This window comes from Pongo pygmaeus, chromosome 3 (genome assembly GCF_028885625.2).
Source record: "Pongo pygmaeus isolate AG05252 chromosome 3, NHGRI_mPonPyg2-v2.0_pri, whole genome shotgun sequence".
Taxonomy (NCBI): Eukaryota; Metazoa; Chordata; class Mammalia; order Primates; family Hominidae; genus Pongo; species Pongo pygmaeus.
The window spans coordinates 108,196,258-108,210,164 of record NC_072376.2 but is presented as its reverse complement, the minus strand read 5'-3'; positions in this window follow the sequence as shown (position 1 = coordinate 108,210,164).

Sequence of the window (13,907 nt, the reverse complement as noted above, 5' to 3'; positions counted from 1 at the left end):
TGAATATGCACAGCCACATTCTATCCTCAAACAAAAGTGATATATATGTGATCAGGCCTAAGCAGGCCCTGAAGGCAAAAGTTACATATAGAAATGACTGTCTTAGTGCATCTGTGTTGCTGTAAAGAAATACCTAAAGTTGGGTAAATTATGAAGAAAAGAGGTTCATATAGCTCACAGTTCTGCAGATTATTCAAGAAACATGGCGCCAGGGTCCACATCTAGTGAGGGCTTCAGGCTGCTTCCACTCATGGTGGAAAGAGAAGGAGAGCCAAGCATGTGCAGAGATAACATGAAAAGAGAGGAAGCAGGAGAGTGAAACTGAGGAAGCCAGAGTCTTTTTAACAACCTGATCTCTCAGGAACTAAGAGTGAAAACTTACTCATCAACATGAGAACAGCACTAAGCCATTCATGAGGGATATGCTCCTATGACCCAAATACCTCCCATTAGGCCCCACCTCCAATATTAGGGATCAAATTTTACCACAAGATTTTGGGGGACAATCATCCAACTTACAGCAATGGCCTAAATGCCCATGGTCTCCACTCTGGTTCCAGTGCTTTCTATTTCTCAGCCTGCACCTATGGCCTCATGGGGAGTACACTACTATCAGGTGAGTAAGGAATAGAAGACTTTGGCCTGGTTTACAGATGGTTCTGCATGATATGCAGTTACCACTCAAAAGTGGACAACTATAGCTCTGTAGCCCCTGTGCGGTACATCCCTGATGGACTGGAAAGAAGGAAAATCCTTCCAATGGGCAAAAATTCAAATGGTGCACATGGTTGTTTACTTTGCTTGAAAAGAGAAATAGCCAGATATTCTATCATATACTGATCAATAAACTGCAGTCAATGGTTTGGCTAAATGACCGGGGACTTGAAAGAAATATGATTGGAAAATTGGCAATGGGGACATTTGAGGAAGAGTTACGTGGGCAAAAAATGTGAATATATTTCTATGCCATATAAGTGCTCACCAAGGGGTGAGCAGAGAAAGAGTTTAATAATCAAGTGATTAAAATGACCCTTTCTGAGGAAACCAGTCAACCTCTTTCTCTAGCCACATTCTGCTCAATGGGTTCATGAACAAAGTGGTCATGGCGGAAGGGATGGAGGATATGCATGTGCTCCACAACCTGGACTTTCACTTAACAACGCTGACACTGAGGAGTGTCTAATCCAGCAGCAGAGAACAACACTGAGTCCCTTGTATGGCATGATTCTTGTGGGTGATCAGGCAGCTACCTGCTGACAAATTAATTAAATTGGGTCTCTTCTATCACAGAAGGGCAATATTTTGTTCTTACTGAAATAGACACTTACTCTGGTTATATATTTTCCTTCCCTGCACAAAATCTTTATGCCCAAATTCCCAACTGTGAGACACAATCATGCCACTGCACTCTAGCCTGGGAGACAAAGAGAGATCCTAACTCAGAAAAGAGAAGAGAAGGCTATGATGACTGAATACACGTGGGGTTAAGGAAGAAAATACTCTTCTCAGCACCACAATGCACTTATTCTAAAATTGATCACATAATTGGAAGTAAAACACTCCTCAGCAAATGCAAAATAGTGGAAATCATAACAAACAGTCTCTCAGAACACAGTGCAATCAAATTAGAACTCAGGATTAAGTAACTCACTCAAAACTGCACAACTACATGGAAACTGAAACAACCTGCTCCTGAATGACCACTGGGTAAATAAAGAAATTAAGGCAGAAATAAATAAGTTCTTTGAAACCAATGAGAACAAAGACACAATGTACGAGAATGTCTGGGACACAGCTAAAGCAGTGTTTAGAGGGAAATTTATAGCTCTAAATGCCCACAGGAGAAAGAGAGAAAGATCTAAAATCAACACCCTAACATCACACATAAAAGACCTAGAGAAGCAAGAGCAAACAAATTCAAAAGCTAGCAGAAGACAAGAAATAACTAAGATCAGAGTAGAAGTGAGGGAGATGGAGACATGAAAAGCCTTCAAAAAAATCAATGAATCCCGGAGCTGGTTTTTTCAAAAGGTTAACAAAATAAATAGACCACTAGCCAGACTAATAAGAAAAGAGAGAAGAATCAAACAGACACAATAAAAAATGGTAAAGGAGATATCACCACTGATACCACAGAAATACAAACTACCATTAGAGAATACTATAAACACCTCTACACAAATAAACTAGAAAATCTAGAAGAAATGGATAAATTCCTGGACATGTACATCCTCCCAAGTCTACACCAGAAAGAAGTTGAATCCCTGAATAGACTAATAACAAGTTCTGAAATTGAGGCAGTAATTAATAGCCTACCAACCAAAAAAGGCCCAGGACCAGACAGATTCACAGCCAAATTCTACCAAAGGCACAAAGAGAAGCTGCTACCATTCCTTCTAAAACTATTCCAAACAATAGAAAAAGAGGTACTCCTCCCTAACTCATTTATGAGGGCAGCAGCATCCTGATATGAAAACCTGGCAGAGACACAACAAAAAAAGAAAATTTCAGGCCAATATCCCTGATGGACATTGACGCAAAAATCCTCAATAAAATACTGGCAAACCAAATCCAGTAGTACATCAAAAAACTTATCTACCAAGATCAAGCCGGCTTCATCCCTGGGATGCAAGGCTGGTTCAAGATACGAAAATCAATAAACATAATCCATCACACAAACAGAACCAATGACAAAACGGACATGATTATCTCAATAGATGCAGAAAAGGCCTTCAATAAAATTCAACAGCCCTTCATGCTAATAACTCTCAATAAACTAGGTATTGATGGAATGTACCTCAAAATAGTAAGAGCTATTTATCACAAACCCACAGCCAATATCATACTGAATGGGCAAAAGCTGGAAGCCTTCCCTTTGAAAACTGGCACAAGACAAGGATGCCCTCTCTCACCACTCTTATTCCACATAGTATTGGAAGGTCTGGCCAGGGCAATCAGGCAATAGAAAGAAAGAAAGGGTATTCAAATAGGAAAAGAGGAAGTCAAATTGTCTCTGTTTCCAGATGACATGATTGTATATTTAGGAAATCCCATCGTCTCAGCTCCAAATCTTACACTGATAAGCAACTTCAGCAAAGTCTCAGGATACAAAATCAACGTGCAAAAATCACAAACATTCCTATACACCAATAATAGACAAACAGCCAAATCATGAGTGAACTCCCATTCATATTAACTACAAAGAGAATAAAATACCTAGGAATACAACTTACAAGGGATGTGAAGGGCCTCTTCAAGGAGAACTATGAACTACCATTCGAGGAAATAAGAGAGGACACAAACAAATGGAAAAACGTTCCATGCTTATGAATAGGAAGAATGAATATCGTGAAAATGGCCATAGTGCGCCAAGCAATTTATAGATTCAGTGCTTTCCCCATCAACCTACCATTGACTTTCTTCACAGAGTTAGAAAAAACTGCTTTAAATTTCATATGATACCAAAAAAGAGCCCATATAGCCTACACAATCCTAAGCAAAAAGAACAAAGCTGGAGGCATCAGGCTACCTGACTTCAAACTATACTACAAGGCTACAGTAACAAAAACAGCATGGTACTAGTACCAAAACAGATATATAGGCCAATGGAACAGAACAGAGGCCCCAGAAATAATGCCACACGTCTACAACCATCTGATCTTTGACAAACCTGACAAAAACAAGCAATGGGGAAAGGATTCCCTATTTAATAAATGGAGTTGGGAAAACTGCCTAGCCGTATGCAGAAAACTGAAACTGGACCCCTTCCTTATACCTTATACAAAATTAACACAAGATGAATTAAAGACTTAAATGTAAGACCTAAAACCATAAAAACCCTAGAAGAAAACCTAGGCAATACCATTCAGGACATAGGCATGGGCAAAGATTTCATGACCAACACACCAAAAGCAATGGCAACAAAAGCCCAAATAGACAAATGGGATCTAATTAAAGAGCTTCTGTGCAGCGAAAGAAACTATCGTCAGAGTGAACAGGAAACCTACAGAATGGGAGAACATTTTTGCAATCTGTCCATCTGACAAAGGGCTAATATCCAGAATCTACCAGGAGCTTAAATTTACAAGAAAAAAACAACCACATCAAAAAGTGGGTGAAGGATATGAACAGATACTTCTCAACAGAAGACATTTATTTAGCCAACAAACATGAAAAAAAGCTCATCATCGCTGGTCATTATAGAAATGCAAATCAAAATCACAGTGAGATACCATCTCACACCAGTTAGAATGGTGATCATTAAAAAGTCATGAAACAACAGATGCTGGAGAGGATGTGGAAAAATAGGAATGCTTTTTCACTGTTGGTGGGAGTATAAATTAGTTCAACCATTGTGGAAGACAGTGTGGCGATGCCTCAAGGATCTAGAACCAGAAATGTCATTTGACCCAGCAATCCCATTACTGGGTATATACCCAAAGGATTATAAATCATTCTACTATAAAGACACATGCACACGTATGTTTATTGTGACACTATTCACAATAGCAAAGACTTGGAAGCAACCCAAATGTCCATCAATGATAGACTGGATTAAGAAAATGTGGCACATATACACCATGAAATACTATGCAGCCATAAAAAAGGATGAGTTTATGTCGTTTGCAGGGACATGGATGAAGCTGGAAACCATCATTCTCAGCAAACTAACACAAGAACAGAGAACCAAACACCACATATTCTCACTCATAAGTGGGAGCTGAACAATGAGAACACATGGACACAGGGATGGGAACATCACACACCGGGGCCTGTTGGCGGGGTGAGGGGCTAAGGGAGGGATAGCATTAGGAGAAATACCTAATGTATATGACAGGTTGATGGGTGCAGCAAACTACCATGGCACATGTATACCTATTTAACAAATCTGTGTGTTCTGCACATGTATCTCAGAACTTAAAGTATAATAAAAATAAATATTAAAAATGAAGATATTTTTGGAGTTCTAATTTGGGCAAATGGACACATTATAAATCATGTAGTATAACAGGAAAGAAAAACGGTTCTTATTCATCTACAACATTTATTTTATTGAAAATAAAAATGTATTTTCTATTTTTTATTAAATTTATCACAATGGTTCTTTTTTTATTGTCACTAGAATAGGGAAGGATTTTATAGGTTTTTACTGTTGTGTGTTTGTACCTAAGGAGAAAAGGCTTTTGTGTAAACAATAGCAAAATCACTGAAACACCTTAGAGGTCTTTATTCTGTTTAAACAAATTCTCAATGCTAATTTGACATAGACAATTTCATAATCATGCTTTCTTCAGAATATGTCCCAATATACATCAGAGTACTTACTATGCATAGCCAGAAGTAAAATTTCAATCATTTGGTAATTTCTCACTTGCTATATTTTCTTTTAGGAAAGGTAAATTTTTTTTTCTGATAAATGTTTTGAAGTGAATAGCTAATTTTAAAAATCCAGAATGTCCACTAGCGTATTCAGACTATGTCAAGGTTGATTTTTAAAGAGCAAGTACTTTCAAGTCTATAAGAGAAGGAAAGGGGACATGAGTGGAGGTTAGGGAGAGACAGAGAAAGAAAAGAAGGAAGAAAAGAAGGAAGAAAGGGACGGAGGGAGGAAAGGAAGGAGAAAGAAACAGGTAGAAGGCACACATCAGAATAAATATAACTTTTTACTCTGAGGAACACTTTAAAATACACACAATATGCCATATGGTGAGGGCCTATTCTTCCATAATATTTAAGCAGAAGGACTTAAGACATGTAATATATTGCTTTCTGCCTATAATACAAAAAGCTTGGCCAAAAACTGGTAATTACATGAGGAAATAAAATATTCTTGGTGGGGGGAAGACAAACTTCAAATTCCGCCATACAGAGAAAGATTGAGTATCCTGCGAACATTGCTTTAAATTAATCTGGAATGAAAGCATCATAGATCTGTTAAAAACACTAAGTACTTAGTATAGGTAAAACCGTAAATTTTCCTCCAGAGAGTACTTCTGTAGCAGTCCAAGTGGTGCTTATGGTAACTTAGAACTAAAATGACATTTCCTCAGCTATTATGAATTGCATCTCTATGACAAAAATGTGTTCCTTAAAAGACTGAGCTGGTAGAGTTTCTAATGTGTATAAACATAAGTTTTCTATACCGGAGAGAAAAATTACCTTGGCTTATATGAAAATCCTCCCTTCATTGAATCCTAAACTTGAAAAAGACAAACCAATAAGCTTTAAAAATAAATTAAAATGCCATAAAATAACAGCTCATAAATAAAGGCTTCCCTATTGCTCCTAGTATCCGAGAACAACTCTAAGTTGCTATGTTTCCTGTTCTATGCAGAGTAAGAAGAATGGAAACCCTTCTAAGCACACTGTCTTGGTGGGGAAGGATGTATTTAAATAAATATGTTTGTTCTGATTGAGTTAATGCAAACAAGGTGTGTTGCTGCAGCAGGGGTTGGTTACACACATATAGGGGTAATTTACAAAGATAATAGAGCATAGGGTGTAACACATGCTCAAGAGTCACACTACTCCTATCCAAATCTAGGCTCTACCCTTTACTAAAAATTATTGCTCAAAATCCTCATGCCCCAGTTTCTTCCTCTGGAATAAGGAAGTGATAGAAGTTATCTATCTCGAAGTGTTTCTGGAAGTATTAAAAGTTGCATTTCTCATCAGGATTTCTCAACCCCAGTGCTATTGGCATTAGGGGCTAGAAAATTCTTTTTTGCAAGGGGTTGCCCTGAGCATCACAAAATATTTAGCAACATTCCTGGACCCTTTCTAGATGCCAGCAACAACCCCATACAGGTGTGACAACCCCCAAAAGATTCAGATATTGCCAAATGTCCCCTGGGGGTCAAAGTCTCCCCAGTTGAGAGCTAGTCATATACAGAAAGTGCTTATGGACATAATAAGGATGCAATAAATACCAATTAATAATGACAGCATTCCTACTTGATACTTTCAGAAAGCACTCAGTCTTACGAAAAGAAATAAAAGTCAAATGTATCTTCCAGAGAAAACTATAATTCAATACCCACCACATCCATTCCCCCTCCTGCTGCACAAAAAGAAACACATACCATAAAGAATATTCTATCAGCATTCAATAAACTTTTCTACTTCTAAAATACACACACAAACACACACACACACACACACACACACACACACACACACACACATCCTTGTTTTCATAAAGGCTATTTCTTAACTTTTTTGTTCTCACTTCTCCTAAATAATTCCTCTAATTCATCTTTGTTTATCCATCATTGAAAGATTGGTTTTAGTGCCTACTCTTACCTCTTCTGGAGCTCCATTCCCTTTCTCTAGAAATCCTTATCAATGTTGACTCCTTCCCAGTGAGTTGGTTGCTTAAACCTCTCAGTCAGACCACTCGCCTCCATTCCAGACTAATATTTCTAATTGAGTAGATTAAAAGAACAACCAACCGAAAATGCACTCGTATTATGGTTGTACCCTAGTCCTCTAGGCTTCTGAAGTTTTTGTTTGGTATTTAATATCCAAGGAAAGTTATTTGAACCCACATGCCGCACAATGGTAGACAGCTGAATTCCCTCCTCAGTGTGTTTAAAATGTCTTCTAAGTGAGAAAGGTACATATACTCTCTGGGCAGTCATTTCTTTAGAATTCCACTTCCCAATCCAGTTCTCTTTTCATCTTGCTTCTGCCTATTCTTCTAAATCTCTTTTGTTTAAAGAATGAACAAAATGTTGCTTTGGTGAAGTAACAATAAGCATAATCCTGTTGTTTTTAAAAACTCTTTTGCCAAAGGTTTGAGGATAACAAAATGAAAATAAAACGAAAACACAAAAATCATTAAAAACTGCATAATAGCTGCTCTTTCCAAGGTTTGTAAGCCATCCCTTCCATTGAAAAAGTCTAGTGCTTACTGTCTCTCTTCACATTGTTACCAGGTTTCTGTTCTTCCCTCTCAGACTGTTTTCTTTCCAATTATTTTATCCCTCACTCACCCTGGCTAGAACACAGAAGTCAGCTTTGGTTTTCTACCTCTCATTTTCTATCACAAAATTCTGTAAAATCTACCTTTCCAAAATTAAAATTTTGCCTCTGCTTTTCCCTCTGTATTCCCAATGAATTAATTTTTATCCACTTACTCAAATTATTATAATTTTCTGTTTCTGTCCATTTATATGAGATGTCCAATAGGCAGATATATATAGGAAAAGTTATATTGGGGTGGGAGGAAAGGGAGATAAGGTGAAGATGGCTAACGGGTACAAGACATATTTTTGAAGTGATGAAAATGTGCAAAAATTAGATTGTGGTGATGGTTGCATAACTGAATACACTAAAATCCTTTTAATCTTACCCTCTATAATGGTGAATTATATCTCAATAAAGCTAATTAAATAAAACCCAAGGGATAAAAAAAGGTAGTCTGAGATTTCACACTACTTGCAAGTAAACCAGTTAGCCTGCCACAGACTCAAGGATGAAGGCAAAAGATACAGCATTCCTGGGTCAGAGACAAAGGACTTTATTACTCATAGCACAGCAAACACCATGAACATCATCACATTTGCCTCAATTCCCCTTGCTCCTGAGTTTCATGGGGTGGCACAAATGGGCCTGGGCGGATATATGCAAATGGTAGGTTACGTTACATGAATGGAATCCCAAGCTTCAGAAATCTGAACCTTTTATAATGGGCACTAACCCTGCCTCCTTTGTTCCTTGCTCCAGTGAAAGACATAATCTCTATCTCCCAAGACTGTAAGTAAACCTGCCCTTTGCTCTGGAGGAAGATACTATAGTTTCCAAGGCTATTTTGCTGTAAAAACATACTTGAAAAGATGGTCCAAAATGAGGGGCAATCAGTGCCTCATTCATTTAGACATGCGGAAACATGAGAGATCCATGAAAAATTGTTCCCAAATAGATAGTAATTCAAGAATTTTCCATAGCAAGAGAGAATGTTAAAAATCAAATCTGGAGTGAGACCCAAAACAAAAGCCCAAGACAGTCTTATATTTTCATTATACTGATACATAAGGCAGATGGAAAGCAGAGTATAAAATATGGGGAAGGATGAAGTGAAGAATTGTAAAAGTCAAGACAGGAGAATAGACAGAGTATTGGGCAGATAACATGAAGTGGTTCCGGATATTTAGTTGATCGTTAATCTTTATAACATCTTCTGTATTCTCTGTGAAGCTTTAGGAAAGCTGTCAGGATATGGCCTCAAAATGTACTATACAGTTGTCTAACTAGCTACTCAGGCTGCAATCACACCTCTCCTAGTTTTTGTTTTTGTTTTTTAGGCTGGAGTGCAGTGGCCTGATCACAGCTGACTGCAAACTCAAACTCCTGGGCTCAAAGAGTCCTCACGCCTCAGCCTCTTGAGTAGCTAGGACTATAGGCATGCACCATCACACCCAGCTAATTTTTTATTTTTTGTAGAGGTGAGGTCTTACTGTGTTGCACAGGCTGACCCTGAACTCCTGGCCTCATGCAGTCCTCACATCTCAGCCTTCCACAGTAATGGGATTACAGTCATGAGCCAAAGTGCTTGGCCTCTCATAGTTTTAAAATATGGCTCTACTACTATCACTCCCTTTAACATAAAGTTCAAACTTCTTATAACCCTTGTATTCTTTCTTTAATAAGGGAGCATCTTCCTAAAATAAAGGCAGTCCTTCATATCAAAAATCCACCTCTCACTGATGCATGGAAGAAATTTATAGTTAGCATCAAGTTTGTTGTCCATATATTGCAATATTTTCTGATCTTTTACATTGATAGCCTGTCTAGGGAACCTAGTCAATATTCAACTAATGAATAGAGATTACAAAAACAGAACTGAATTAATTAAAGTTCCACTGTTCCACTTTCTTTGAACATACAAATGTGGCTCCTTCTTGGCCAGTCTGTCAAGACAAAAGAATATTAAGGATGAAAGAAGTAAAGTAGTAGAAGAAGTAAAATATATTTAGTTTCATTTTGTGCCTTTATTCAAAAATTAGTTTCCTTGTCATTTCAATGGGTAGAATATTTTAAGGCAAATCTACCCTACCTGCAGCAATCATTCCTGGTTTTCTCTTCCATCTGTAATCCAGGCTTAAATCATTTTATCATATCACAATTCCTTTTAATCTAATTGCTTCATTCCCTTTTTATTATAGCCTAAAACCTCTCTTTTACAAAGCTACCTAATGATTGAATTAAGTCCCTGTTTAACCAGATGTATCCATTTTTGAGTGGCTTAATTCTATCTTCATGAAAGGGAAAGTAATATTTTGCATAGAATGAAATTGAAAGTCTGAAAATTTGGCCACAACCAATGAAAGCAGAAATAAAATTGGCCAAGAAGAATGTGTTCTCTAATTTAATTAAATTTTAGTCTTTTGAATTCTCTGATAGAAATTTGGATCTCTTTCACAACACTGACTGTAGAGAAAACATTCTTCACTTCCATGAACCAAAGGCCTGAGATGATTATGTTTTTATTAGCTTTTTTCTTCTTTTCTTTTCTTTTCTTTTTTTTTTTTTTTTTGAGATGGAGATTCTCTCTTGTTGCCCAGGCTGGAATGCAGTGACGCGATCTCAGTTCACTGCAACCTCCACCTCCTGAGTTCAAGCAATTCTCCTGCCTCAGCCTCCTGAGTAGCTGGATTACAGGCATCCACCACCACGCCCAGCTAATGTTTTGTATTTTTAGTAGAGATGGGGTTTCACAATGTTTGCCAGGCTGGTCTTGAACTCCTAACCTTAGGTGATCCACCTGCCTCGGCCTCCCAAAGTGATGGTATTACAGGCATGAGCCACCTTGCTGGCTGTTTTTTTTTTTTTTTTTTAAGTTCCTGAGGGTAATTTCTAAACATGTCTTATACTCTATTTCACCATTCTCCACATATTTCCTGAATATACATTAGAAATGTGAGTACAGTTCTAGATCCCTGAGGAATCGCCACACTGACTTCCACAATGATTGAACTAGTTTACAGTCCCACCAACAGTGTAAAAGTGTTCCTATTTCTCCACATCCTCTCCAGCACCTGTTGTTTCCTGACTTTTTAATGATTGCCATTCTAACTGGTGTGAGATGGTATCTCATTGTGGTTTTGATTTGCATTTCTCTGATGGCCAGTGATGGTGAGCATTTTTTCATGTGTCTTTTGGCTGCATAAATGTCTTCTTTTGAGAAGTGTCTGTTCATGTCCTTTGCCCACTTTTTGATGGGGTTGTTTGTTTTTTTCTTGTAAATTTGTTTGAGTTCATTGTAGATTCTGGATATTAGCCCTTTGTCAGATGAGTAGGTTGCGAAAATTTTCTCCCATTTTGTAGGTTGCCTGTTGACTCTGATGGTAGTTTCTTTTGCTGTGCAGAAGCTCTTTAGTTTAATTAGATCCCAGTTGTCAATTTTGGCTTTTGTTGCCATTGCTTTTGGTGTTTTAGACATGAAGTCCTTGCCCATGCCTGTGTCCTGAATGGTAATGCCTAGGTTTTCTTCTAGGGTTTTTATGGTTTTAGGTCTAACATTTAAGTCTTTAATCTATCTTTAATTAATTTTTGTATAAGGTGTAAGGAAAGGATCCAGTTTCAGCTTTCTACATATGGCTCTAAAACTAGAATTACCATTTGACCCAGCCATCCCATTACTGGGTATATACCCAAAGGACTATAAATCATGCTGCTATAAAGACACATGCACACGTATGCTTATTGCAGCACTATTCACAATAGCAAAGACTCAGAACCAACCCAAATGTCCAACAATGATAGACTGGATTAAGAAAATGTGGCATGTATAAACCATGGAATACTATGCAGCCATAAAAAATGATGGGTTCATGTCCTTTGTAGGGACATGGATGAAATTGGAAATCATCATTCTCAGTAAACTATCGCAAGAACAAAAAACCAAACACCGCATATTCTCACTCATAGGTGGGAATTGAACAATGAGAACACATGGACACAGGAAGGGGAACATCACACTCTGGGGACTGTTGTGGCGTGGGGGGAGGGGGGAGGGATAGCTTTAGGAGCTATACCTAATGCTAAGTGACGAGTTAATGGGTGCAGCACACCAGCATGGCACATGTATACATATGTAACTAACCTGCACATTGTGCACATGTACCCTAAAACTTAAAGTATAATAATAATAAAATAAAAAATAAAAGAAATGAGAGTACAATAAATACCACCCACGTGTGACATTATTTTCATGTAGTGGGTAATCACCATGCATCACCAAATATCTTCTAATATGCAGAGGTAATAGAATTCAAAATTACATATCCCTGTCTTTAAGAATCGGAATATGAATGCAATTTTTATTCTGCCTATTAGATTCCTATGATAAATATATGAGACTTTAATTTGAGTTAACAAGAAGATAGAGGCAGAATATGATGTGCCTGCTTTGCTAGCATAGATTGTGGTTAGAAGTTTGAGGTTCTTGAATCAATGGTTGTTCCTTAATTCAACAAGGAGCTTCCAATTTCACCAGGTTTTTGCTGAATGAATGAAAGAGTTAAGGCAACAAGGCCCTGGAGATGACAGGTCCATTACATACTTCTCCTTCTAAATGTACTGAACACGGCAGAAGCAATAACAACTTTGGTGGCTTAATTCTGTGATATGATTTTGAAAGTTGATCATGGAATTATCACAGCTGCACTTCTTTGTTCTTTCCTGATATTATGTAAAGTCACAGGCACTCACGAAGCTGACTGAGGTAAATAAAAGCATTTTAAAAAATCAATTATCTTTAAAGAAATTTCATTATATGCAGAAATTTGAGAATCATAAAATAAATAAGTAGAAGTGCATCAAATCAAAAAGCAACCTATGGAATGGGAGAAAATATTTGAAACCATATATCCAATAAGAGGTTAGTATCCAACGTATGTAAGAAATTCTTACAACTGAATAGCAAAAACTCAGTCCAATTAAAAATGAGCAGAAGACGTGAATAGACAATTTTATAAAGAAGACATACAAAAGGCCAAGAGTTGTATGAAAACATGCTCAACATCACTAATAATCAGGGAAATGCAAATTAAAACCACAATGAGATAGCACCTGACACCTGTTGGGATAGGTATTACCAAAAAGTAAGAAGATAAAGAGTGTTACTAAAGATGTGGAGAAAAGGGAACCATTATATATTGTTGGTGGGATTGTAAATTAGTATAGCCATTATGGAAAACTATATAGAGATTCCTCAAAAACTTAAAAATAGAACTACCATATGATCCAGAAATCCCACTACAGGATATATATCCAAAGGAAATGGAATCACAATCTTGAAGAAACACCTGCACTCACATGTTCATTGTGGCATCATTCATCGTAGCTAAGATATGGAAACAACTTAAGTATCCATCAGTAGGTGAATGGACAAAGATGTGATACATAAAGGCAATGCAATATAAGCCTTAAAAATGAAAGAAATCCTGCCATTTTTGACAACATGGATAAACGTGAGGACATTATGCTAGGCGAAATAAGTCAGCCATAGAGTGACAAATACCACGTGATCTCACTTATGGATAGAATTCATAAAGTTGAGCTCAGAGAAACCAAGAATAGAAAGGTGGTTAACAGATGTTGAGGGGTGGGGGAAATGGGGGTGATGTTCATCAAAGGGGACTAACATACAGCATGGTGACTATAGTTAATAATATTATATTATATACTTGAAATTTACTAAGCCAGTAGATCATAAATATTCTCATCAAAGGTAATTTTATAAGGTGATGAATATGTTAATTAGCTTGATTGTGATAATCATTTCTTAATAATATATAGCAAAACATCACAGCATATACCTTAAATATAAAAATAAGTAAAGTACACAAATGTAGTGAGAAATAAACTGTAAGGCAAAACACATTTGCAAAGGGGCATTTTTA